This window comes from Cibotium barometz, chromosome 61 (genome assembly GCF_041138505.1).
Source record: "Cibotium barometz isolate CiBa-2024 chromosome 61, ASM4113850v1, whole genome shotgun sequence".
In the NCBI taxonomy this organism is placed as follows: Eukaryota; Viridiplantae; Streptophyta; class Polypodiopsida; order Cyatheales; family Cibotiaceae; genus Cibotium; species Cibotium barometz.
This window is the reverse complement of record NC_141106.1, coordinates 33,267,495-33,290,928: the sequence shown is the minus strand read 5'-3', so window position 1 is coordinate 33,290,928 and position 23,434 is coordinate 33,267,495. Positions and strand designations below refer to the sequence as shown.

Genomic DNA, 23,434 nt, shown 5'->3' with positions numbered 1-23,434 from the left:
AAGCATAGAAAAAGAGGGGAAGTGTCAGGTATATATGACACATTTCACCACTGCACTAGCATGAAGCTCAAGAGTTGTGGAGCTCTTGGGATTGGGAGTTCGTAGAGATTTTGGGCACTTGGGTGCTCCTGTGTGTGTGGACAGCGGCGGCAGACACCCAATTTTCGCCTTTCGTATAAGGCTTTCTTGGTGGTTGTTCATATGAAATTATCTCCTTGGGCGCTACCACACGTATCTCGTGAGAAAAAGGTGTGTTCACAAAGTCCTACACAAGAACTTCTATAAGCGACCCGACACATGAGAAAGCATCTCCTACGACATACGTCAATAAAATAATCAAAAGCCCTAAACTGAAAAAGCACGAGAGCACAACAGTTCTCTCACACACACATCTCACAGAGATACGACTCGTGAGGTTCTCAAATAGAATACTTGAGCACGCCAAAAAAAAAAGCAACTCTCCCGTTTTTTTATTATCAAAAAGCAAGACGGAAAGCAAAAAAAACGGGAGCCGACTTAAAAGCGTGTGTGTGTGTGAGAGAGAGAGAGAGAGAGAGAGAGAGAGAGAGATGGCTGTGTTCGTCTCCACCAGCTGTGGCAACATGGTGATCGATCTCTACACACAGGAATGTCCCGTCGCCGCCACCAACTTTCTCAAGCTTTGCAAGATGGGTTATTACAACAATTGTCTCTTTCACGCCATCCACAGGGACTTCATCGTGCAGAGCGGAGACCCCACGGGCACGGGCTCTGGGGGAGACTCCTTGTTCAAGCTTCTCCACCCACAAGATGATCCTTCCAGCAGGTTCTTCCCCGACGAGCTTTGCCCCCGCCTCAAGCACGACCGCCTCGGCACTGTCGCCATGGCTAGCGCCGGCCCCAACCTCAATGCTTCCCAATTTTACATCACCACTCGCCGTGCTCACATCGACTACTTGGATGGTAAGCACACTGTGTTCGGCCGAGTTGCAGAAGGCTTGGATGTGCTCATGAAAATCAATGAAGCTCCTGTGGCGGATGATTCATGCCGTCCTCTCAGAAACATTGGAATCAAACAAGTCTATATCATACACGATCCCTTCGAGGATCCGGTAGGATTGATGCACAGCCTACCCAAGGGTTTTCATCCACGACCACTGCCGGTTGACGATGCCGGAGACGTCGATTCCACCCCCTTGGCCCATGAAGATGATCAGCTGAGCATTCGGCAGCATATTGAGGCGCATTCACGAGCTGTTGTTCTAGAAATGATTGGAGACCTTCCGGAAGCAGAGGTGAAGCCACCAGAGAACGTGTTGTTTGTGTGCAAGCTCAATCCTGTTACACAGGAAGATGACGTGAACATCATCTTCTCTCGTTTCGGCACCATCTTGTCATTAGACATCCTAAGGGATCATAAGACAGGCGAGAGCTCGTGCTATGGCTTTGTAGAGTTTGAGACCAAAGAGGCTTGTGAGGCTGCTTACTTCAAGATGGACAATGCCCTCATTGATGACCATCGTATCCATGTGGATTTCAGCCAGAGTGTTCACAAAATGTGGGCTAGATTTATGAGTCAAGCCAGCAAACACCAAAAATCTCCAAAGAGAAAGGGTGATAGCACAATCAAACATCATACACCAAGAGAGGATCATCGACATCACAGAGGAAACTTAAAGTCGCGTAAAACCCGAGTTTTGCGTTAACTAATAGCATGATTATAAGTTGTACAAGGGCCATTCACGGAATCTCGCAACTCCAAAAAGCATAGAACATGAAGTTATGGACTGAGCCTAACAACAAAGAAGTTACGGAATCAACCTAATGCTGGTTGGGTCATCCATTCCAAGGGGCCATGCTATTCAGAAATGTGGTGCCGATTCATGTTTATTGCCAGGCACATGTGTGTCAACAAGTAATGAGTATGTATTTGGATGTGTGCAAACCTTAGGTTATGGTCTAGCTAAGGTTAGAATGAGCGGTCAATGTAAATGGTGAAGAAAGTCTAGAATGTGGTCGAAATAGGGAATATCTAGTGATGTAAGCCATGATGTATGAGGGCAAGTGGATGGTAGGTAGCATGTGGCTAGAAATTGATGTACCAAGCTTATTTTCAACAATTCAAGTCGTGAGTTTGCGATTAGCCTCCTTGATTCATATTTTGATTGTCTTCATTAGTGTTAATACTATGCTCTGACTATGTCTTTTTCCATCTTCCACCCACCGTAGCTCTCACTTCTCATGTTTATGCACTCAATACTCTCTTCAAATCCACTTCTTTCAACATGGTATCTAGAGCTAGGCACCGTATTTCATCTCCTAACACTCATCATCAAGTAGATTAGTATCTTTATTAACACTAATTAAGCCATAACCTCAACCTTATCCTCTTCACAACGTGTGGTGGCAGAAAACCACCTTGTGGTGGAGGGCTTCCCATTGCCTATTCTCTTCACCATTGGGCAAACCCTCTTACAGGCAAGTAGAGAAGCTCTGGGTGACCATGCATGAAGGACAAATTAGACCAACTCAAGCAGAATCGCCCGCAATATCGCATGCAATCTTTGTCTCAAAATTCGAGGGAAAATATCATACTGATAAGCTTGTGCAACAACTATCTAATTTCACCTAGCCTCGGGGGTTTTGGCCATGCTCTACACGTTGGTGAAGATAGATTTGTATTTGGTGCTGTTACATTCCCGTAACGCCGCTATACGGGCGTTACCACAAGAGGGGACGGCCTCTGGCTCACCACCCAGCCATAGAAGAAGAATGAGGATTGCCCCTCATCCCCCAGGCTATATAGTGTGTGGCCTGCCGTCCACACTAGCCTGGCCGCCCATGGCTCCGCATGGGCGTCCTCTCCCACTGAACCCCGGATATAGCCATCCGATCTGCCCCGTCGGTCATCACAGGCGTTACAGCCTACGTGACATTACCCCCCCTTAAGAAGAGTTTTCGTCCTCAAAAACAAACTGGGGAAACCTTTTGGAAATTGCACTACGGCGTTCCCAGGTTGCCACCTTTTCATCCCTATCTGTCCATTTAACAAGTACCTTGTGGTACACTTTATGTCGGGTTTGTCTGTCGTCTCGATACCCAAGAATCCTTTTCGGTTCATGTGGTATCTTTGGTGGAGTGATCAATTCCACCAAAATATCTAGAGAAACTACGTTCTCTAACCCGCTAACTGATTCTTCAGTTTACTAACATCATGGAAGACAGGATGAACTTGAGAACTCTCCGGTAACTCAAGTTTGTAGGCTACGTCCCCAATCTTCTTAAGGACCTTGAAAGGACCGCAATATCTACGAGAAAGTTTATCACACTTTCCCGTTTTCATGGTTGCTGACTGCGCAGGAACCTTTAAAAATACAAAGTCACCTTCTGCAAAGGTCACTTGTCTGCGTCCTTTATAGGCAAATGTTTTAGCGCGATTCTGTGCGCTACGAATGCTCTCGCGTGCAGCTTTGAGCATATCATTCATATCTTCAAGCAAATCCTTGACAGATTGAATCTTCTCCTTTTCTAGGCCTACAACCATCGGAGATCTCGGCTGGAATCCATACATTAACATGAATGGTGTAAATCCAATCGCTGAATGCTTGGAGTTGTTATAAGCAAACTCCAATATGGGCAAATATTCTTCCCAATTTGATTGCTTCTTACTTACATAAGAACGCAACATATCCTCGAGTATTTGGTTAACTTTTTCAGTTTGACCATCAGACTCCGGATGATCTACCATACTCATACTCAGAGTAGTATCCAACTTTTTTGAAGACTTCCCTTCAAAAATGACTGTTGAACTTTCTGTCTCTATCCGACACTATATCTGCAGGCAGGCCATATAGCTTGTAGAGATGTTCAATAAAGATTTTTGCCAACTCTGGCGTTTTTACAGTTTTCTTCGTGGTAATAAACTTTGCCAGTTTAGTTGTCCACTACTACCCACACCGAGTCATTCCCTCGACTCGTCTTGGGTAAACCGGTAATGAAATCCATGGAAATGCTTTTCCATTTCCCTTGAGGAATCTCCAGCGGATGGAGTAGTCCTCCAACTTTAAGACGTTCTGTTTATTGACTTGGCACTTACTGCATTTCAGCACATAAGTCTGGACGTTCTTAAACAAACTAGGCCAATAAAACTGTCTTTTTACTAGTGCATAGGTTTTCTGAATCTTAGGATGACCCGCACTTGGACTATCAAAATTATACCCGAAGACTCGGCTAGCCTCTCTGGACTAACTCTCGCCTCGCTACCCGCCGCACCTACGGCCAGTCTCTCCGGACTAGCATTACGTACCGGCGAGGAAGGTGGGCGCGGCTGTGACAAAGTGCGTACGCGTACAGCGCGCCAGACCTCTGTAAAGACAGGATCATGCTCACACAAGCCGTGATATGGTATTTCAACCAAAACCCCAAGGCAAATTTCATGCCTTGATTTGCATCATGTCATTAGCACAGAAGCTAATGTACTGGAGAGCACTCTAGTAGCGCAAGTTGTTAGACTATGCTACTAGATATTTGTAGACTACGCTACCATGTTGCTTCACCAACTTGTTAAAACTTCTCCTTGGAAAGTTCTACGGCCATAGGAGAAATAAACTAGAGCCAATCTAATCATGCATCACAAGGATTAGTTCCAAAGCTGAGAGATACTTTCTCTCTCAGAGTAACATCTTTGCACAAGTATATGCTCTAGAATCTTGTTGAGTTTCTAACTACCATCAATCTACGGATGGTTAAACTCCACTCTAACTCAGAGTAAATGTAACTTTTTGAAGATTTCCCTTCAAATATAACAATCAAACTTCCTATCTCTTATGCCATACTATATATGTGGGTAGATCATATAGTATGTGGAGATGTTTGATAAAGATTCTTGCACCACTACGAGTGTCTGGAGTTACATCCAATCACTTACAACTCTGTGTTGCTATTACCAGACACATCCCTTCCAGTATTGTCTGGACTCACACAACTATTCCAGTTTATGTGATATTTGAGGATATCCCTCCTTTCCCTCAAGAAAGGTTTTTGTCCTCAAAAACTCTACTCTCAAGCAGACTACGCGCTAGTGTCATAGGTCCAAGAATAAATCTAGACCGTGTTTAATATATTTTATTCTTGAGTCCTTCCAAGAAACTTTTAAACATCTTGCAACGAAGATGTGGTATAGTGTCTACGCACATATGGTGGTACTATTGATAAACTGCTTTGCAACAGATCAGTGGTTTCACACTTGTAACAAAGTGCTTCATTGTTGCATATTTTACCCTTCATAAGCGGTTACACACTTATGAATTATTTGGGTGGGTTGTACCATCTATCAAGAAAAATTTTAAACTACTAATAACCACATTATCAATCCACAGATAATGACTGAGCTTGTTGCGAAGCCATAGGTTGCTAGATAATTAATGGTAATTACACAAGCCCAATGCCTCATTACATCATACATTCAATATAAATGCAAACATCACAGTACTTCGTGATGATGAACTTAGGAATTTCATCCTATCCCTGTTTGGTGTTGGTATGAAGTATAACTATGAGAACATTATTTGCTGCCTCCTCATTATAGCGGCAAAGCTACCTACCCATCACAGGTGGCAATCTCTACCAAGCTATAACCAATGACAAGCAAATAAACGAGTACTCTTGTAAGAACTTCATAACCATATCTCACACCAAACTCATAATCACTACGGATTAAATGCAAGGGCTTGCAAAATTGAATGTTATCTGATAGGTAGAGGGGATCATCAAACTACGGATGACCTCGACAACTCACTAGGACTAGTGATGTGTAACTTTTAAGTTACTCCACTCCCTTGCTTATTCCATACCATCGAACAAATCGGTCCCTCGATTTGAGCAACGTCAACATATTTATGAGTACCTCGATACTCATGGATTGTGGTTCGGTAATTTAAAATGTTGATCTAGAGTATCTTTCACTCAAGGATCTTAATGTTATTAGCAGCTATGTATTAGTAGTGAGTAACTACGTACCCACTATCATCACACTAGTAGCTCCATACTAGTTTGTGAGTAACTCCGTACCCAATGGCGTACCTCCCCCGAGTGGGAGTACCATATACAACCATCTATAACAAGATGATTAAGTCACTTGCTGCTAAAAAGTGACTACACAAATTGACCCCTCCATTGCACATTACAGTACAATCTTTGGTATTACAACACGAATTTTTGGACGTCCTTAATAGAGGTCAACTTAAAAACCAGTGCATAGGTCTTGTGGAGTCTCGGCTGACCTAACCACACCACTGGTGACTTCCTACAAAAATGTGGCGCCGAAGTCACCACCTATGTACTTTAACTCCGTAAAGTACATGGTCTTCATCTATCATCTATGGGAAGTTGTAAAACATTCCTGCGAGATGGATTTTTATCACCCTAAAATTATTGTGCACTATTTTAGTGTGAAGAGCTTTTTTCCTGGGTACCATGGTTCACCCCAAGCTCATTTGTTGCTAAATTCTCCGATTTAACAAAAGATATGCCTGCCTCCGAATATTCCAGTTCAGCCCCAGACTTTGAATTTACTTCTTAACACTCCGGTTAAGTCAAAACTCACCAGATACAGTAGGATTTACCACTAAGCTCTCCGGCTTAGCCTCCTATCCTAACTCAGCCCGAGTTTATGTACACTACATATGTCGGATCCGATACTAACAACAACCAGGCTCATCTGGAGTGAGATACTACTCACTATTGCCATGTAAAACCTTATTAAATCCATGGAATGCTCCACTCATTCCCAAGGGGTCTTACGACTTATAGGGTTTACACGCACATGAACTTTGTAAGCAAAATAGCCTGTCATGCAATATTACAATTGCTTATGTAGGAAAGTAATATATTTCCCAAATTCATATGGTAGCAGCTAAAATGTGCTCACAATCGCACACTTATGTTGAACATAGACAAGACTACGCTTGCAAAATGCTATAGGGCGTCCCCCATGCATGAAACTGTCCAACCAAACTAGTCTTACTGCTAACCTCTAGATTTAGATCACTCCGGAACTAAATCACTCTATTAGCACTAGCACACCATCATGGTCTTGCTACCTAGAGCTTCTCCGAACTCTGTAACTGGGTTTTATCCCAACTCATGGCTATATTTGTAATTGTCAAAGTTCAAATTTTATCTTGCACACTTTATCACTACAGACAAGTGTACATACAACCTGCCAAAGAGTCAAGTTACATGCACAAACCTTGGCGTCCCATTCCACCAAGACTACAATCGATTCCGTGAGAATTTGATGTCCCATACCATCAAATTACCACCAAACCAATTGATGTGACATATAAAAAGGCTCTTTCCCCCCTCGAAAGATCACCACAAACTCTCGAGCAGTGGGATGTCAACGCATGGCAATAAGAAGAAGAGAAAACCATGCTAGTGAGTTTAAGAACAGTTCTCTCGTCGATCAACTTTTATAAGGGCATTGAGCATTACATCTCAAGACTATACCCCTTCAGATTTACCTTTGATTTCTACAAATCAATCCTAAATCTGCTATTATTATCTAGGCGTATGCTAATCCTTCAGATTAGTACTCCTAGATAAACCATTCAATTGAGTACTGTTAGCAGCACTGCTAGGCCCTTTATCCCAAGTAATACACACGTTAGGGATTACTTTTACCAGGCACTCACGTGACTAAATCAAACTAGTCACTACTCTCTAGGCCCAAGTAGTGACACTATTTTGTTACTTTTAACAAGGGCCAGCTTGCCTCTACGGGCCAAAGCTCTCTTGTTGCTACAAACAGTAAGCAACTTGTTTGGACACAAGGCATAACCACATCAAGACTACGCTTGTACATGGTTCTCATTTGCCAAAGTTCATCTTCTAGCAACTGTTAAAAGATCGTGAAGGGTTATGAGCACTAATTAGGCTTACCTTGATTTCTCGTGATAAGCACTTCGTCTAATTTGGGCACAACTGACGCCATGCCGGTCTTAGTGCAAGTAAACACACCGCGGTTTCAGATTTACACTATAGCCAAACTACGTGACTTTGATGGTCAACACTAAGTGTAGCTTAAATCTCTGAACCAAATGTGTGATCACCACATATGCTACCCTCGAGGTGCTACGGTCATAGACATGTTCACTAGGCACAACGGCCATAGAACGGCTCCCTTCGAAGGATTTGGCACTACGGCCGTGGGATTTGTCTCTCTCTTAGCACGTGGCACTACGGCCGTATGCGGTGGTTCTCTTTCGTGGAAAGCGGGCACTACGGCCACACGGCGCGACGGCCGTGTTGGTTTGTTTCGTGCGGTGTACCGTTGTTTTGTGTTTTTTTAAAAAAAAAAATAAATAATAATAACGAGCCGGGCCGGCCCTTGCCGCTTGGGAGTGACCGCCCGCCCGTGAGGAGTGTGGCCACCGCCGTTTGGCATGCCACCCGCTGACCGCCAATGTGATTTTTTTTTAAATTTTAAAAAAAATAACAGACCGCCTCGCCGCTTGGGCGTGGCCGCTCGCCCGCCCGTGGGTGGGGGGTGTCCGGCCGCTGGCATGGCCGCCCGGCGCTGGCATGACCGCCTGCCCGCAGGGCTGGCCGCCCGCCGCTGGCCGCCGTGGGGCTGGCCGCCCCTGGCTGGCCGCCTGGCTGGCCGCCTAGCCCGGCCGCCGCCTGGCTGGCCCGTGGCTCAGGCCAAGCCATCCTCGTCCACACGCCCGCCGTGGTAATGTCTTCGCCTGGGCTGCGTTCGCCCCCCCCACACTGGTCAACATAGCAACGGGCGCATTTGTTTTCTTCGCCTTCAGCAGCAGCTCCTGGGTTCTACGCCCCCACGACGTGGTCTATTCACAGCAGCTAGTGTTCGCTGGGGACTAGTGTTCGCTGGGCTGCTCTTCGCCCCCCCCACACTCGCCCCACATGCGTTTCAACGAAATGCGTTGCCGCCTGTCATCACAGCATCGTGGGCTGGTGGTCTTCGCCCCCCCACACACAAGCTTCAACGAAGCTTTCGCAGACAGGGGGGCTGCTCTTCGCCCCCCCACCTCTCCCACACACAGATAGAGGCGCTTCATTGAAACGAATTACAACTCAGACGATTTCAACGCAGAAAAGAAAAAAAAAACGAAAATTGCTTACCTCCATTGCTTGCTGTGTGTGACGGGGAGAGAGAGAGAGAGAGAGTTCTTCCCTTCCATTCTTCCATGGCTGCCTCCCTCCACACCCTCCATTCGAGATAAGGATAAGGAGACGAATGGTCGAAAACCATCGAGTGGGCTCCGATCCCCCGGTCACGCGCGGGCTCTGACAATCCCATCGAACCATGCTCTGATACCAATGTTACATTCCCGTAACGCCGCTACGGGCATTACCACAAGAGGGGACGGCCTCTGGCTCACCACCCAGCCATAGAAGAAGAATGAGGATTGCCCCTCATCCCCCACCAGGCTATATAGTGTGTGGCCTCTCGTCCACACGAGCCTGGCCGCCCATGACTCCGCATGGGCGTCCTCTCCCACTGAACCCCGGATATAGCCATCCGGTCTGCCGTCGGTCTCACAGGCGTTACAACCTACGTGACAGGTGCACTATCTAGTGAGATCTCAACTTGCTGCCCTGTTTTGTTGAGATAATCATTAAGTTTTCATAATCTAAAATTAGTGCTTCTCATCTTAGTTATAACAAAGGCATAATCTCATCTTCTCCTATTGCTATTTCATTTTCCAAATATGTGGGGTTCAATTGTATGCATAACCCCTTCAATTGCTTGCTCAAAATCTACTTTTATTATTAGTGCAAGTAATCAATGATTAATGACCAAGTTGAGTCAAATCTCTTTTCTAATCTTTGTATGGTGCCCAAGCATAACTCCTTCAATTGTATGCATAACCCCTTCAATTGCTTGCTCAAAATCTACTTTTATTATTAGTGCAAGTAATCAATGATTAATGACCAAGTTCAGTCAAATCTCTTTTCTAATCTTTGTATGGTGCCCAAGCAAGTGTATAAGCTTGTGGTAAGATCCTGGCCATGGCTAATCAAATCTTGGTGGATAAATTTAGTGGTGAAGGATTTCATACATGGCAAGCAAAAGTCGTGTATTTACTCGTGCAAAAAGAGCTTTGGGGGGGGGGGGGGGTAGTAACTAGAGATGAGCTCAATGAAGGGAGTGAGGTTGAGGTCAAAGCATGGATAAATAAAGATGCAAAAGCCATGACCATCATTGGTTTAAGTCTTAGGGATACTATCATTCACCACATCAGTAACAAAGAGCATGCCAAAAAACCTGGGATGAGCCAGAGAAAGTATAAATAGAGCTAGAGCAAAAAATTCAAAAATAAATCTAAAAATTCAGTTCTATGGGCTTGATATGGAGTTCAAAGACTCATTTGTGGAGCATGTAGGTAAGATGAAGAACATTATGATGCAACTTACAGGTATCAAGGCACCCATGGATAAGAAAGATGTAATTGTGGTCTTAATCAAAAGCATGCCTCAAGAGTTTTCTTTAGTGGTAATAACTCTTACTAATCTTCCAAATCTTACTCTTGCAGGTGTTGAATCCTCCTTGTTTGAAGAAGGTAAGAAATTAAAAGGTACATAACAAAACTCAACAAACAATAGGGAGACTGCTTTCTTTAACAAATCTAACGTCAAATGTAACCATTGTGGAAGGATGGGGCATGCAATGGCCCAATGTCATCATCAAAGCAAGCCCAAGCTTGAATGTGATGCATGTGTCAAGGTAGGCCACCTTAAGAAGAATTATTGGTCAAATGAGAAGCAACTAAGAAACTTGATGGTGGAGACAACTCATGAGTCCATGCTCCATAAGATCACCTTTTCTAGGTGAGATGATTTTTTTATGTCATGTCTTATGTTCATGTCTATGTTGATGTAATCATTTCTATCCACCGATCATATAAGCTAAGTGGTATGTGTGTCTCCATTAAAGGGGGAAATGTCATGTCTATGTATGTCACATTACCTTCTTTGGATAAGACCCATTTGGACACACCAAGGGGGGGTGTTGAGAAATGTGGTGCTGACTCATGTTTATGGGGCACATGTGTGTTTTTCAAGCAATGAGTATGCATTTGGATGTGTGTAAACCTTAGGTTATGGTCTAACAAAGGTAAGAATAAACAATCAATGTAAAGGTGAAGAAGAGTCTAGAATGTGATCAAAATGGAAAATATATGGTGATGTAAGCAATGATGTATGAGGGCAAGTGGATGGTAGCTAGAATGTGGCTACAAATTGATGCACCAAGCTCATTTTCAGCAATCCAAGTCATGAGTTTGTGATTAGCCTTGATTTATATCTTGATTATCTTTGTTAGTGTTAATACCATGCTCTAACTATGTCTTCTGCCATCTTCCACCCACCATAGCACTCACTTGTCATGTTTATGCACTCAATATTCTCTTCAAATCTACTTCTTTTAACACATGCCCTAGGGTTTATTATTGAAGGTTGCATAGCCCTTTTAAAGGTAATTTGACCTGCAATAGAAGTATCGTAGCAATACAACTATTGCTAGAGAAGTGTGGGGAAAAATAATTGGCCTTCAATTTGAAAGGCCACAAAAGAGTGACCCTTGCACATGAAGGGCGCTCATTTTCAAAAGAGAAACCTAAAGGCCGAAGCCTGGACTCTAGACGCTACACATGAAAGGGGGTAACTTAAGTAATAAGTTGCAAGTTAATGAAATCAAGGATTCAATTCTTATGATGAAAGGGTTATGAATACTAAATAATCTTTATGATATTGAGTTAGTCGATAATAGATTTAAATACATATAATACTTGTGATTGACATGTTTTATTAGTGTTTGACTATGAAGGGAAAACTTTGTGATGACCCATCTCATGAAGGGAAAAGTGAAAAAATTGCACATCTTTGTGAAGGGAAACTTGTGGTTAGACCTTTAGAAAGATAGAGCCCTACTTGCAAAAATAGACACTAACATGCCCAGCTGGGTTCGGCTCTAAAAACAAGTACCTATGTACTTAAAGTGTGTGTGTATATGAGGTTTGATAGCTTTCTTCCGAGAACTTGCCCCAACCTAAACTTTGGGAAAAAAAGGAACTGAAAATGATCATATTGTATTTAAAAACGTCAAGTGACATATTTCTTTAAATTAGTAGCATGCGGCATGACTAAATATGGGAGGCTTTCAAAATCCAAATGTAAAAAGAAGATTTCTATGCATACAAATAGCTCATTGTTTCACACACATGATCTCTATTCTATGAAGGTATTGGTTTAGATATCTGTCTCTTTATATGTGCCATTTGTTATCAGAGTGAAACTTGACTTTTGGATTTGAGCACAAGTAACCAAGGTTTCCCCAATAATTACACATAGAGTTTGGGATTTCAGCACAAGTAACCAAGGTTTCCCAAGGGGATTTGAGCACAAGTCACCAAGGTTTCCCAAGACTCACACATAGACCCAAGAATTACACATAGCATTAGGTTTCCCAAGAGCTACACATAGACTCAGGATTGTCCTTGGATTCCACCTCATAATTATGCTCTCCAGCATTTGAATATTTTTAAAAAGTGGTGGAAAAGCATGTCCTCTTTTTTTGGAAGAATGGATTGCCCTTGAAACAAGAGCATAGCATGGCCTCTCTTAAGCGTGGGAGTGCCTCTTAAAAGCCCAGACATGTCTCTTGGTTTGTACTAATTGCATGATATGTTGTCTCTAGGCAGGTTGAGGAAGCAGCGAGTGACTAGAGTTGATGTAGTACAAGGGTCTCTCTCTAGAATTTGTGACCTTCACTCGCATCTTGCAAGCATGTTCTAGCATAGGAGCAGTTGACAAGGGGGGATGAATCCGTGAAAAGACTGCTAGAAAGGGGTCAATGGGAGATAAGGTAGTTGTTGAGACAATGCTTTGGTGGATATGTAGGCTGGAGGAGCTTATTCATGGTATAACTACCAGCACTGTGCAGTGCAATGAAGCCTAGAATTCCTGTCCCTTTGGTTGATTGTTTCAAACCCACATGCATATTCATGATGTATAAATTTATAGCATATAGTTTAGTTTGCAAGATTAGGCGCATTTGTATGTAGCTCAGCATGCCTGTGTATGGAGAAATAAGACTCCGTCTCTGTGCAAGAAGTGGGCAGACGCCCATGAGATATAAAAGGACACACACCACCTTTTATGTAAAACCCAATTAATAGAAACATATCAAATAAATGTTATTGGCTCTCTCTATGTATTCATGGCATAACTGCCAGCACTGTGTGCAATGAAGTCTATACTACAGGTATTTCTACACTCTTGATCTGCACTAATTCCACTTTTTTCCCATAGTCAGGTAGTGAGCTTCATCAATAGCAACAAACTCATTTGCATGTCAAAATCTTGTAGGAGCTCATTGGAAGAGCTACACAAATTTAGGAGGAGCATGTTGAACTTGGAAATGCTTTGCTAGATATGTATGCAAAATTATGCAATGTGCTTGCAACCTTAAAATAAGGTTTTAGTAACCTTAGTAAAAAAGGTTGAGTTTAAAAAAATTAAGCATCCACATCTTAACCACACCCAAAGTCTTGTCTAGTTCAATTTAGATTAACCATATTTTTCCCACGATTGTCTCGTACAATCTCATAATTTTGATCGCCACCTATGCTTACCACAACCATGGCCTCCACATCTTGAAATTTTCAGACCTACAAACATTCAAACTATTTCAGATGTTAGAAAACTATTTCCACAAAGAAAAATGATGTTTCTTGGTGTTCCGACTCTAGTTCGAACTCTTATAGCCCATCCTCTTCGTGTAGCCAAGCTAATGTTGCATGGGGGATGATGATGATGATTATGCTAACAATGATGATAATATTGGATTACACTTTCGATGCTTACGATTGTCATGTTGCAGGTTCTCTGCGCGTCCCAACTGGAGAGAACAGTAGCGGAGGAGGACGATGGGGTCAGCAGACCCCTGAAAAGAAAAGCCTACTTTGAATCAGCGCGGGAGACTCCTGTGCACATGGAACGTATGACACCTATGCCGGGAACGTCTAGCATGCGGTTTTCAACGAGTCAATGAGGGCATATCTTCAACAAGAAATCTCCCAAGAGATTAAGAGGCTGTCGGCTAAGGTTGAAGAAGGTATTCCGTGTGGGTAAGGAATTATCTCTTGGCAAGACATGGGCTGAGCTGCACAAAGCGCTTGCATGTGGGGTTTTTTTCTACCCCCCACTGACGAAGAGTTTCAAAGATGGTTCGGAGAGGTGTATGCTTCAAAGGTTAGGCTATGCAAGTATCACTTTGCTGCAAAGGGTTTTTACCAAGCCATGGTGGAACCTGAGTCACAGAGGGAGCTTGTATTGGGTACTGTGGCTGCATTCAAGGGTAATATTGTATATGCCATCCCTTGGTCCCCTGTATTTAGACCTGAGGAGGTACTTCAGTATCAGTGTCCAGTATGGGTTGACTTCCCAGGGAACCCCTATTACTTCTGAGAGCAGGTCAAAGAAATTGCAGGTGGTTTGGGTAGGGTACTGCATGTACCAAGAACTGGTGTGCAAGAGGGTAGAGCATCAAGGAAGGCTTGCATTCTCTGGGACAGGAGGCAGGAAACCCTTGAAATGGAGATGGCAGGGTACAAAGTTGAAATTGCTGTACACTTTCACCCATTCCCTGACTCATGCTATAAATGCAAGGCTATTGGGCACTTTGCTAAAGATTGCACTGCAGAGGTTCATGAGACCACGCCAGATGGGGAGACAAAGCATGCCCCAGAAGACCAACAGGGAACTCAGACCAACAGTCAATGCCTAGCACAAATCAAGTCTGGTCAGAATTTGGAGACTAAACAGGGGGCCATGGCTCATTATAAGGAGGGAAGTCAAAGCAAGAAACAGGATATGCAGGTTGTCCTAGTGGAAAAACCAAAGTTTTAGGAAAAGAAGTTTGGTGGTGCCAAACCTAGCAACAGCTCCAGTGGAAGCTAGAAGGAGAATGAAGGGGATTGGCATATGGCTACTCAAAAGAAAGGAACCAACAAGTCAAATAGTGGGCAGAGGGGAGCAATGCAAGACATATCAAATAAACAAGTGTCAAAGGTTAGTCTCAAGAAGGAGGCTAGGAATAAGTCCAGTACATTTGCCATGTTGCTGGAGGGTAGTGAGCTTGAAAATATGATTGGTCACTGATGGCAATGTACAACATGTACTCTAAGGCCATCAGGCTGGTCTCTTGGAATGTAAGAGGGTTATGGGTTAATGTCCTTTTGCTACAGGAAACCAAAAGTGGCTGTGTTCAGCTGCATGTTAAAGATTATGATTGCATCACTAGTAGCTCTTGTGCAGAGGGTCTGGAGGTTGCATGATACTTGTCAACAAAAAGCTCAAGGCTCATGATGTGCTGAAGGAACCTAATGGAAGGTATGTAGCATGCAAGGTTGAGGTGGAAGGCACCTTGCTGGGTTTAATCTGTGTGTATGCCCCGAATGGAAAGCTGAACGGAGACTGTTGTGGGAAAGCCTTTCCAGCATGGACTGGGATGTGCCCCTGATTTTTGGAGGTGACTGGAATTTTGAAGAGGTGTAGAGTGATGACTCTCAGCAGTGGAAGGAGTGGAAGACCAAGTTTGATATTGAGGATATGGCTGCTATGGAGGGTTGTCTGGATCTAGTAAACCTCACCTGGAGCTGTTAGAAGTCATCTCCTGTCTATATTTATACACCAGGGCCTCTGTTGTGGGTGTGCCCGCCCTGTATAACGTGTTTTATCATTTTTCCTCACTCCCCGTATTTTTCCCTATTTTTTCCCATTTTTTCTAGTGGTGGGGAGGGATGCCAGAGGTTGGCAGGAGCACTCCAAGGCTGGCCGACTGCACACAGATGATGCGTAGGCTACTGGACTGCTGGCCGACTGCATTCACACAGTCGTGGACATTTCTTGTGCTGGCCGACTGCATTCACTCAGTCGTGGGCATCTTTTGTGCTGGCGGACTGTTCTCCTAGGGGCATACAAATAGGCCCCTTGCCCCCACCACTTCCTCATTCAGTTTTTCGGGATCTTGTGTATAGAGAAGAGTTTACACACCTATCTCTCTGTGTTTCTTGTGCTGTTTATTTTCTGCAGTCTACTTGCTCTTGTCTACCCAAGTTTGGTTATCATTTCCGTTGCATATTCTGACATGGTATCAGAGCCCTAGGCTCGAGATAGATCTTGGGAGTTTTTTCTGAGCAAGAGGGGGAGCGTTAGGCTGCTGATTGGTGGACTGTTTTGGGCTGTACGGGAAGAGAAGGTGCAAGAAGAAGGCGGGCTAAGGTGCTGGACAGCCACTTGCAGGTTTTTAGATTTTTTTTTTCCCACCTACCCACCCTTTCAGGTTACTCTCCGCGATGGCAGATTTACTAGAGATGGCTGAGAAGCACGTGAAGATTCCGACTCTCCCCACGTTCTTAGTGGATCGTCAGTTGGACGGGTCCAATTACGGCATCTGGAAGGTCATGATGGAGTCGGTGCTGGAGTCATATGACCTTGCTGATTTTATCATCATCGGAGTTCCACGGCCGGAAGCTGAGGAAGGGGAGTTACTGTCGACGAGGAAGGACCGCGAGGCACAGGTACACATGTGGGATCGTGTCAACACCAGGGTCCGGTCCTTTATTTTCCTCAACTGCACACCACAAGTGATCGATCGTGTGAAGCACATGACGCTGGCGAGAGGCATATGGGAGCACTTGGCTTCTTTGTATAACAGGGTATCACCCATGAAACGGATCTCCTTGGAAGTGCAGATGCGGGTTATGAACCTTGCAAAGTCTTCGACGATGCGGGAACACATTAACAAGCTGCAGGCCCTTCAGTAGGAAGTCCTACAAGCTGGGAAAGAGATATCATCTGAAGACATGGCCATCACTTCGCTGTCCCACTTGCCTGGTCAGTATTCTGCTTTCTATTCCTCGTTGATTACGAGTGGCAGGCTCAGCACCATAACCTGGGAGGAGCTTGTGCCAATGGTCTTGGACCAGGAGGAACGTTTCACGAATCCTCCTCACAGCGGAGGTTCGGAGGTCTTAACTGGCCAACGGTCGAAAGGCCGGAATAACAAGAAGGGCAAAGGGAAGGCTTCACTGGAGAAGTCTTCTGAGAAGAAGCCTGATTCAGAACGAGAGAAGCTGAAGGCTGAAAGATCTTGTAATGATTGTGGCGAGAAAGGCCACTACTGGAGGAAGTGCCCTAAGCGGACAGGGAAGAGTGCTGATTCCTCAGCCTCAGCTGCAAAGACTCCGGCATTTGTGCACTTAGAGATGGTGGACTCCGATGCTGTCAGAATATGCAGCGGAAATGATAACCAAACTTGGGTAGACAAGAGCACGTAGACTGCAGAAAATAAACAGCACAAGAAACACAGAGAGATAGGTGTGTAAACTCTTCTCTATACACAAGATCCCGAGAAAACTGAATGAATAAGTGGTGGGGGCAAGGAGCCTATATATATGCCCCTGGGAGAGCAGTCGGCCAGCATAAAAGGTGCCCACGACTGCATTTATGCAGTCGGCCAGCAGAAAAATGCCCATGACTCATCTGTGTGCAGTCGGCCAGCAGCCCTGAAGCCCACGCATCACCTGTGTGCAGTCGGCCAACCACAGGACTGCTGTTGGGATAGTCGGCCACAGCTCTGGAGTGCTCCTGCCACCCTCTGGCAACCCTCCCCACCACTAGAAAAAATGGAAAAAAATAGGAAAAAATACGGGGAGTGTGGAAAAATGATAAAACACCTTATACAGGGCGGGCACACCCACAACAGAGGCCCTGGTGTATAAATATAGACAAGAGATGACTTCTAACATCCCCTCTCAGCTTCTGGCTGTGAAACCAACCCAAGGGAGCTGGAGTGCCGCCTGAGCGTAGCCTGAGGTAGAGACTTCGTGAAGAGGTCCGCCGCATTGTCCTCCGTCGAACAATAAAGTAGCAAGATGTCACCAGCCAAGATCTTCTCACGTACAAAGTGATACTGTATCTCTATATGCTTGGTCCGGGCATGGAAAACCGGGTTCCGAGCAATAGCTATACAACTCTGGTTATCGCACTGGATGACTGTGGGCTTCCTCTGTGGAAACCCAATCTCACCTAGCAGCCTCCGCAGCCATACAACCTCACAAGCAGCACCACAAGCAGCCCGATACTCTCTGCCTATGTCGAAGAAAGGGCAATAGTTGGCTGCCTCTTGCCGCTCCAAGAAACTGCTCCTGAGTCGAGGGTAAAACTGTATCCTGAAGTAGATCTCCTCGTGTCTGGATCTCCTCCCCAATCTGAGTCACTCCAATCTTGGAGCTTGACTCCATTCCCTTCTGTGTAAAAGAGTCCCAGATCCTTCGTACTCTGCAGATACCGCAAGATCCGCAATCCTGCGTCCCAATGAGACTTCAATGGCGTCTGCATAAAAGAGCTCAACAGTCCCACGGAGAAGCTCAAGTCCAATTTGGTGTTCAGTAACCAGATCAATGAACCAACCAACTTCCTGTACTGCGAGGCATCAACTGGCTCACAAGGATCTGTAACGGTTAACTTTGTGTTCGGGTCCATTGGCGAAGTAATAGGCTTGCAGTTCTCCATCCCAAAGGCCTCAAGCAACTCATGAACATACCGTTGCTGAGAGACGAAAAACCCCCTCTGGGTCTGCCATATCTCCAATCCCAAGAAGAAGTGGAGTAAGCCTAAATCGGTCATCTCAAACTCCTTTGACAAGGCAGCCTTCGTCACTCCAATGTGCTCCACATGACCGCCGGTAAGAATGAGATCATCCACATAAAGGATGATAAGTGTGACCATGCCGCGTTCCCGAAAGAGATACAGGTTCGGATCTGCAACCGATCTCTGAAATCCAGTCCGAATAAAGAAGGAATCAATCTTCTGATTCCAAGCCCTGGGAGCCTGCTTAAGACCATACAAGGCCTTACGTAACCTGTAAACCATCCCTTTCGATCCTGGAACAATAAAGCCTGGAGGCTGCTCAACATACACCTCCTCCTTCAGGTCACCATTAAGGAACGCAGATTTTACATCCATTTAATACACGGGCCACCTCTGAGAAGAAGCAAGGGCAAGAACGGTCCGAATCGTGGACATCCGCGCTATCGGTGCAAAGGTATCCTCGTAGTCGATGCCTGGCCGCTGAGCATAACCTTTAGCCACAAGTCTGGCTTTGTGTTTGTCCACCGACCCATCAGACGCGTATTTGGTCTTAAAGACCCATTTGACACCAATAACTGACCGCTTCGACGGCCTCGGTACCAACTCCCAAGTGTTCTTCTTCTCGATGGCATCAAGTTCCACCTGCATGGCTTTCCTCCAAGTATCCTGGGAAAGGCCTTCCTTTACGGAAGTGGGCTCTTTATCCCGCATGATACGAGACTTCAAAGCATAGTTCACCTGAAGAAGCTCCGCTGTGTTGCTTTTATCTCGGACTCGATGTGATCTTCGAGGGCCGTCCGCTGTGGTCCACTCGAAGGGTAGCTCCGTGACACCTGACTCCCGAAGGGTGTCTAACAACCACCTAGGTACTCGAACAGATCGTGGAGCCTCCTGTGGTCGCGGGGGCTCTACTCCAGCTGCGGGCTCAACCTCCTGTGATGATTGAGGTGGATCAATTGGAATGATAGACTGGGAATCATCATCAGACTCCTCTGGATCTCCAAGACGTGGCGGCTCCTCGACAGTGGATGCTGGAACATGCTCGTCAAAGACCACATCCCGGCTGACAACAATCTCGTTCCTATCTGGATCATACAACCTGTATCCCTTGGAAAGAGAGTTATACTCCACAAATACCAGCTTGCGGGACTTGGAGTCAAGCTTCCCCCTCTGCTTCTTCGGAATATGTACATACACGTCACTCCCAAAGACACGAAAGTGCGAGACATCGGGTTTCCTGCCAAGATATGCCTCAAATGGAGTCATATGGGGTACTGAAGTCATCGGAGATCGGTTAATGGTATGGACAGCCGTTGCCACAGCCTCACCCCAAAGTGGACGAGGAAGATCACGATGCTCCAGCATGGTCCTTGCCATCTCCACCACAGTCCTGTTCTTGCGTTCAACAACTCCATTCTCCGAAGGCGATCCGGTATTGGCCAGTTCCCTTTTGATACCATGATCTGCACAAAATCTGAGAAATACAGTCGAGGAGAATTCACCTCCTTTGTCAGCCCCGAGAGTCTTGACCTGAAATCCAAACTCTTTCTCCACCATCACGTGCCAATCCTTGAACCGAGCAAAAGCCTGGTCCTTCTGGGAAAGAAAGTAGACCCACGTGAATCTGGTACAATCATCAACAAGCAGCATAAAGTAGAGAGATCCTCCCAAAGATGGTATCTGCTGAGGTCCACACAAGTCAGTGTGAATCAACTCCAATGGTTTCGAAGCCCGCCTGGAAACCTGCTTCGGAAAGGATTCCCTGTGCTGCTTACCACGTATGCAAGAGCTGCAACGCCCTTGCCTACTACCAACATCTGGCAAGCCAACCACCATCTGGTCCCGGAAAGCTCGCCTCAATGCATCCACATTTAAGTGGCCAAAACGAAAGTGCCACAAATCTCCGACCTGAGAACCTGTCAATGTGGAGAGTGCAGAGAGCTTGTAGATACCATTCTCCACACTGCCTTCCCAAACAACCTGGCCAGTCTCACGGTCCCTTAGAGCAACTGAATGCTCCTCAAATTCCACCCGAAAGCCATTCTTGCATACCTCATGCACTGACAGAAGATGAAAACCCAGAGCAGGGACATAAAGAACACGGGAAGCATGCTTGCCCCCCTTGCCGTCGGGAATAATCTCCATCTGGCCCTCACTATGCATCAGAATAGTGGAGTTATCGCCAATAAAGATGCGACCTGACTGCGGTTTCAGATCCAGAAAGAAGTCACGGGATGGAGTCATGTGCCTGGAAGCACCACTGTCGAGAATCCATTCCCGGGTATCCTTCGCGGTGAAGCCAACTGCCTCCTCGCTTGAAGATGATGAAGCATCGGAGTCCACCATCTCTAAGTGCACAAATGCCGGAGTCTTTGCAGCTGAGGCTGAGGAATGAGCACTCTTCTCTGTCCGCTTAGGGCACTTCCTCCAGTAGTGGCCTTTCTCGCCACAATCATTACAAGATTTTTCGGCCTTCAGCTTCTCTCGTTCTGAATCAGGCTTCTTCTCAGAAGACTTCTCCGGTGAAGCCTTCCCTTTGCCTTTGTTGTTATTCCGGCCTTTCGACCGTTGGCCAGTTAAGGCCTCCGAACCTCCGTTGTGAGGAGGGTTCGTGAAACGTTCCTCCTGGTCCAAGACCATTGGCACAAGCTCCTCCCAGGTTATGGTGCTGAGTCTGCCACTCGTAATCAATGAGGAATAGAAAGCAGAATACTAACCAGGCAAGTGGGACAGCAAAGTGATGGCCATGTCTTCAGATGATATCCTAGCTTGTAGGACTTCCTGCTGCTGAAGGGCCCGTAGCTTGTTAATGTGTTCCCGCATCGTCAAAGACTTTGCAGGGTTCATAACCCGCATCTGCACTTGCAAGGAGATCTGTTTCATGGGTGATACCCTGTTATACAAAGAAGCCAAGTGCTCCCATATGCCTCTCGCCAGCGTCATGTGCTTCACATGATTGATCACTTGTGGTGTGCAATTGAGGAAAATAAACGACCGGACCCTGGCGTTGACACGATCCCACATGTGTGCCTGTGCCTCTCGGTCCTTCCTCGTCGACAGTAACTCCCTTCCTTAGCTTCCGTCTGTGGAACCCCGATGATGATAAAATCAGCAAGGTCATATGACTCCAGCACCGACTCCATCATGACCTTCCAGATGCTGTAATTGGACCCGTCCAACTGACGATCCACTGGGAACGTGGGGAGAGTCGGAATCTTCACGTGCTTCTCAGCCATCTCTAGTAAACCTGCCATCGCGGAGAGTAACCTGAAAGGGTGGGTGGGTGGGAAAATAAAAATCTGTAAACCTACAAGTGGCTGTCTAGCACCTTAGCCCGCCTTCCTCTTGCACCTTCTCTTCCCGTACAGCCTAAAACAGTCCACCAATCAGCAGCCTAACGCTCCCCCTCTAGCTCAGAAAAACTCCCAAGATCTATGTCGAGCCTAGGGCTCTGATACCATGTCAAAATATGTAGCGGAAATGATAACCAAACCTGGGTAGACAAGAGCAAGTAGACTGCAGAAAATAAACAGCACAAGAAACACAGAGAGATAGGTGTGTAAACTCTTCTCTATACACAAGATCCCGAGAAAACTGAATGAATAAGTGGTGGGGACAAGGGGCCTATATATATGCCCCTGGGAGAGCAGTCGGCTAGCATAAAAGGTGCCCACGATTGCATAAATGCAGTCAGCCAGCAGAAAAATGCCCACGACTCATGTGTGTGCAGTTGGCCAGCAGCCCTGAAGCCCACGACTCGTGTGTGCGGTCGAAAGGCCGGAATAACAACAAAGGCAAAGGGAAGGCTTCACCGAAGAAGCTTGATTCAGAACGAGAGAAGCTGAAGGCCGAAAGATCTTGTAATATGATTGTGGCGAGAAAGGCCACTACTGGAGGAAGTGCCCTAAGCGGACAGGGAAGAGTGCTGATTCCTCAGCCTCAGCTGCAAAGACTCCGGCATTTGTGCACTTAGAGATGGTGGACTGTGATGCTTCATCATCTTCGAGCGAGGAGGCAGTTGGCTTCACCGCAAAGGATACCCGGGAATGGATTCTCGACAGTGGTGCTTCCAGGCACATGACTCCATCCCGTGACTTCTTTCTGGATCTGAAACGGCAGTCAGGTCGCATCTTTATTGGCGATAACTCCACTATTCCGATACATAGTGAGGGCCGGATGGAGATTATTCCCACGGCAAGGGGGGTAAGTATGCTTCCCGTGTTCTTTATGTCCCTGCTCTGGGTTTTCATCTTCTGTCAGTGTGCATGAGGTATGCAAGACTGGCTTTCGGGTGGAATTTGAGGAGCATTCAGTTGCTCTAAGGGACCGTGAGACTGGCCAGGTTGTTTGGGAAGGCGGTGTGGAGAATGGTATCTACAAGCTCTCTGCACTCTCCACATTGACAGGTTCTCAGGTCGGAGATTTGTGGCACTTTCGTTTTGGCCACTTAAATGTGGATGCATTGAGGCGAGCTTTCCGGGACCAGATGGTGGTTGGCTTGCCAGATGTTGGTAGTAGGCAAGGGCGTTGCAGCTCTTGCATACGTGGTAAGCAGCACAGGGAATCCTTTCCGAAGCAGGCTTCCAGGCGGGCTTCGAAACCATTGGAGTTGATTCACACTGACTTGTGTGGACCTCAGCAGATACCATCTTTGGGAGGATCTCTCTACTTTATGCTGCTTGTTGATGATTGTACCAGATTCACGTGGGTCTACTTTCTTTCCCAGAAGGACCAGGCTTTTACTCGGTTCAAGGATTGGCATGTGATGGTG

General features: G+C 45.8%; 1 pseudogene across 1 annotated transcript; it reads left to right on the top strand.

The window, feature by feature from the left end:
* The first annotated feature begins 553 nt into the window (after window positions 1-553).
* On the top strand, window positions 554-1,707 carry LOC147604809 (peptidyl-prolyl cis-trans isomerase CYP59 pseudogene; annotated as a pseudogene). The gene has a single exon (XR_015265337.1). The product of XR_015265337.1 is annotated as a peptidyl-prolyl cis-trans isomerase CYP59 pseudogene (transcript).
* Window positions 1,708-23,434: the final 21,727 nt, after the last annotated feature.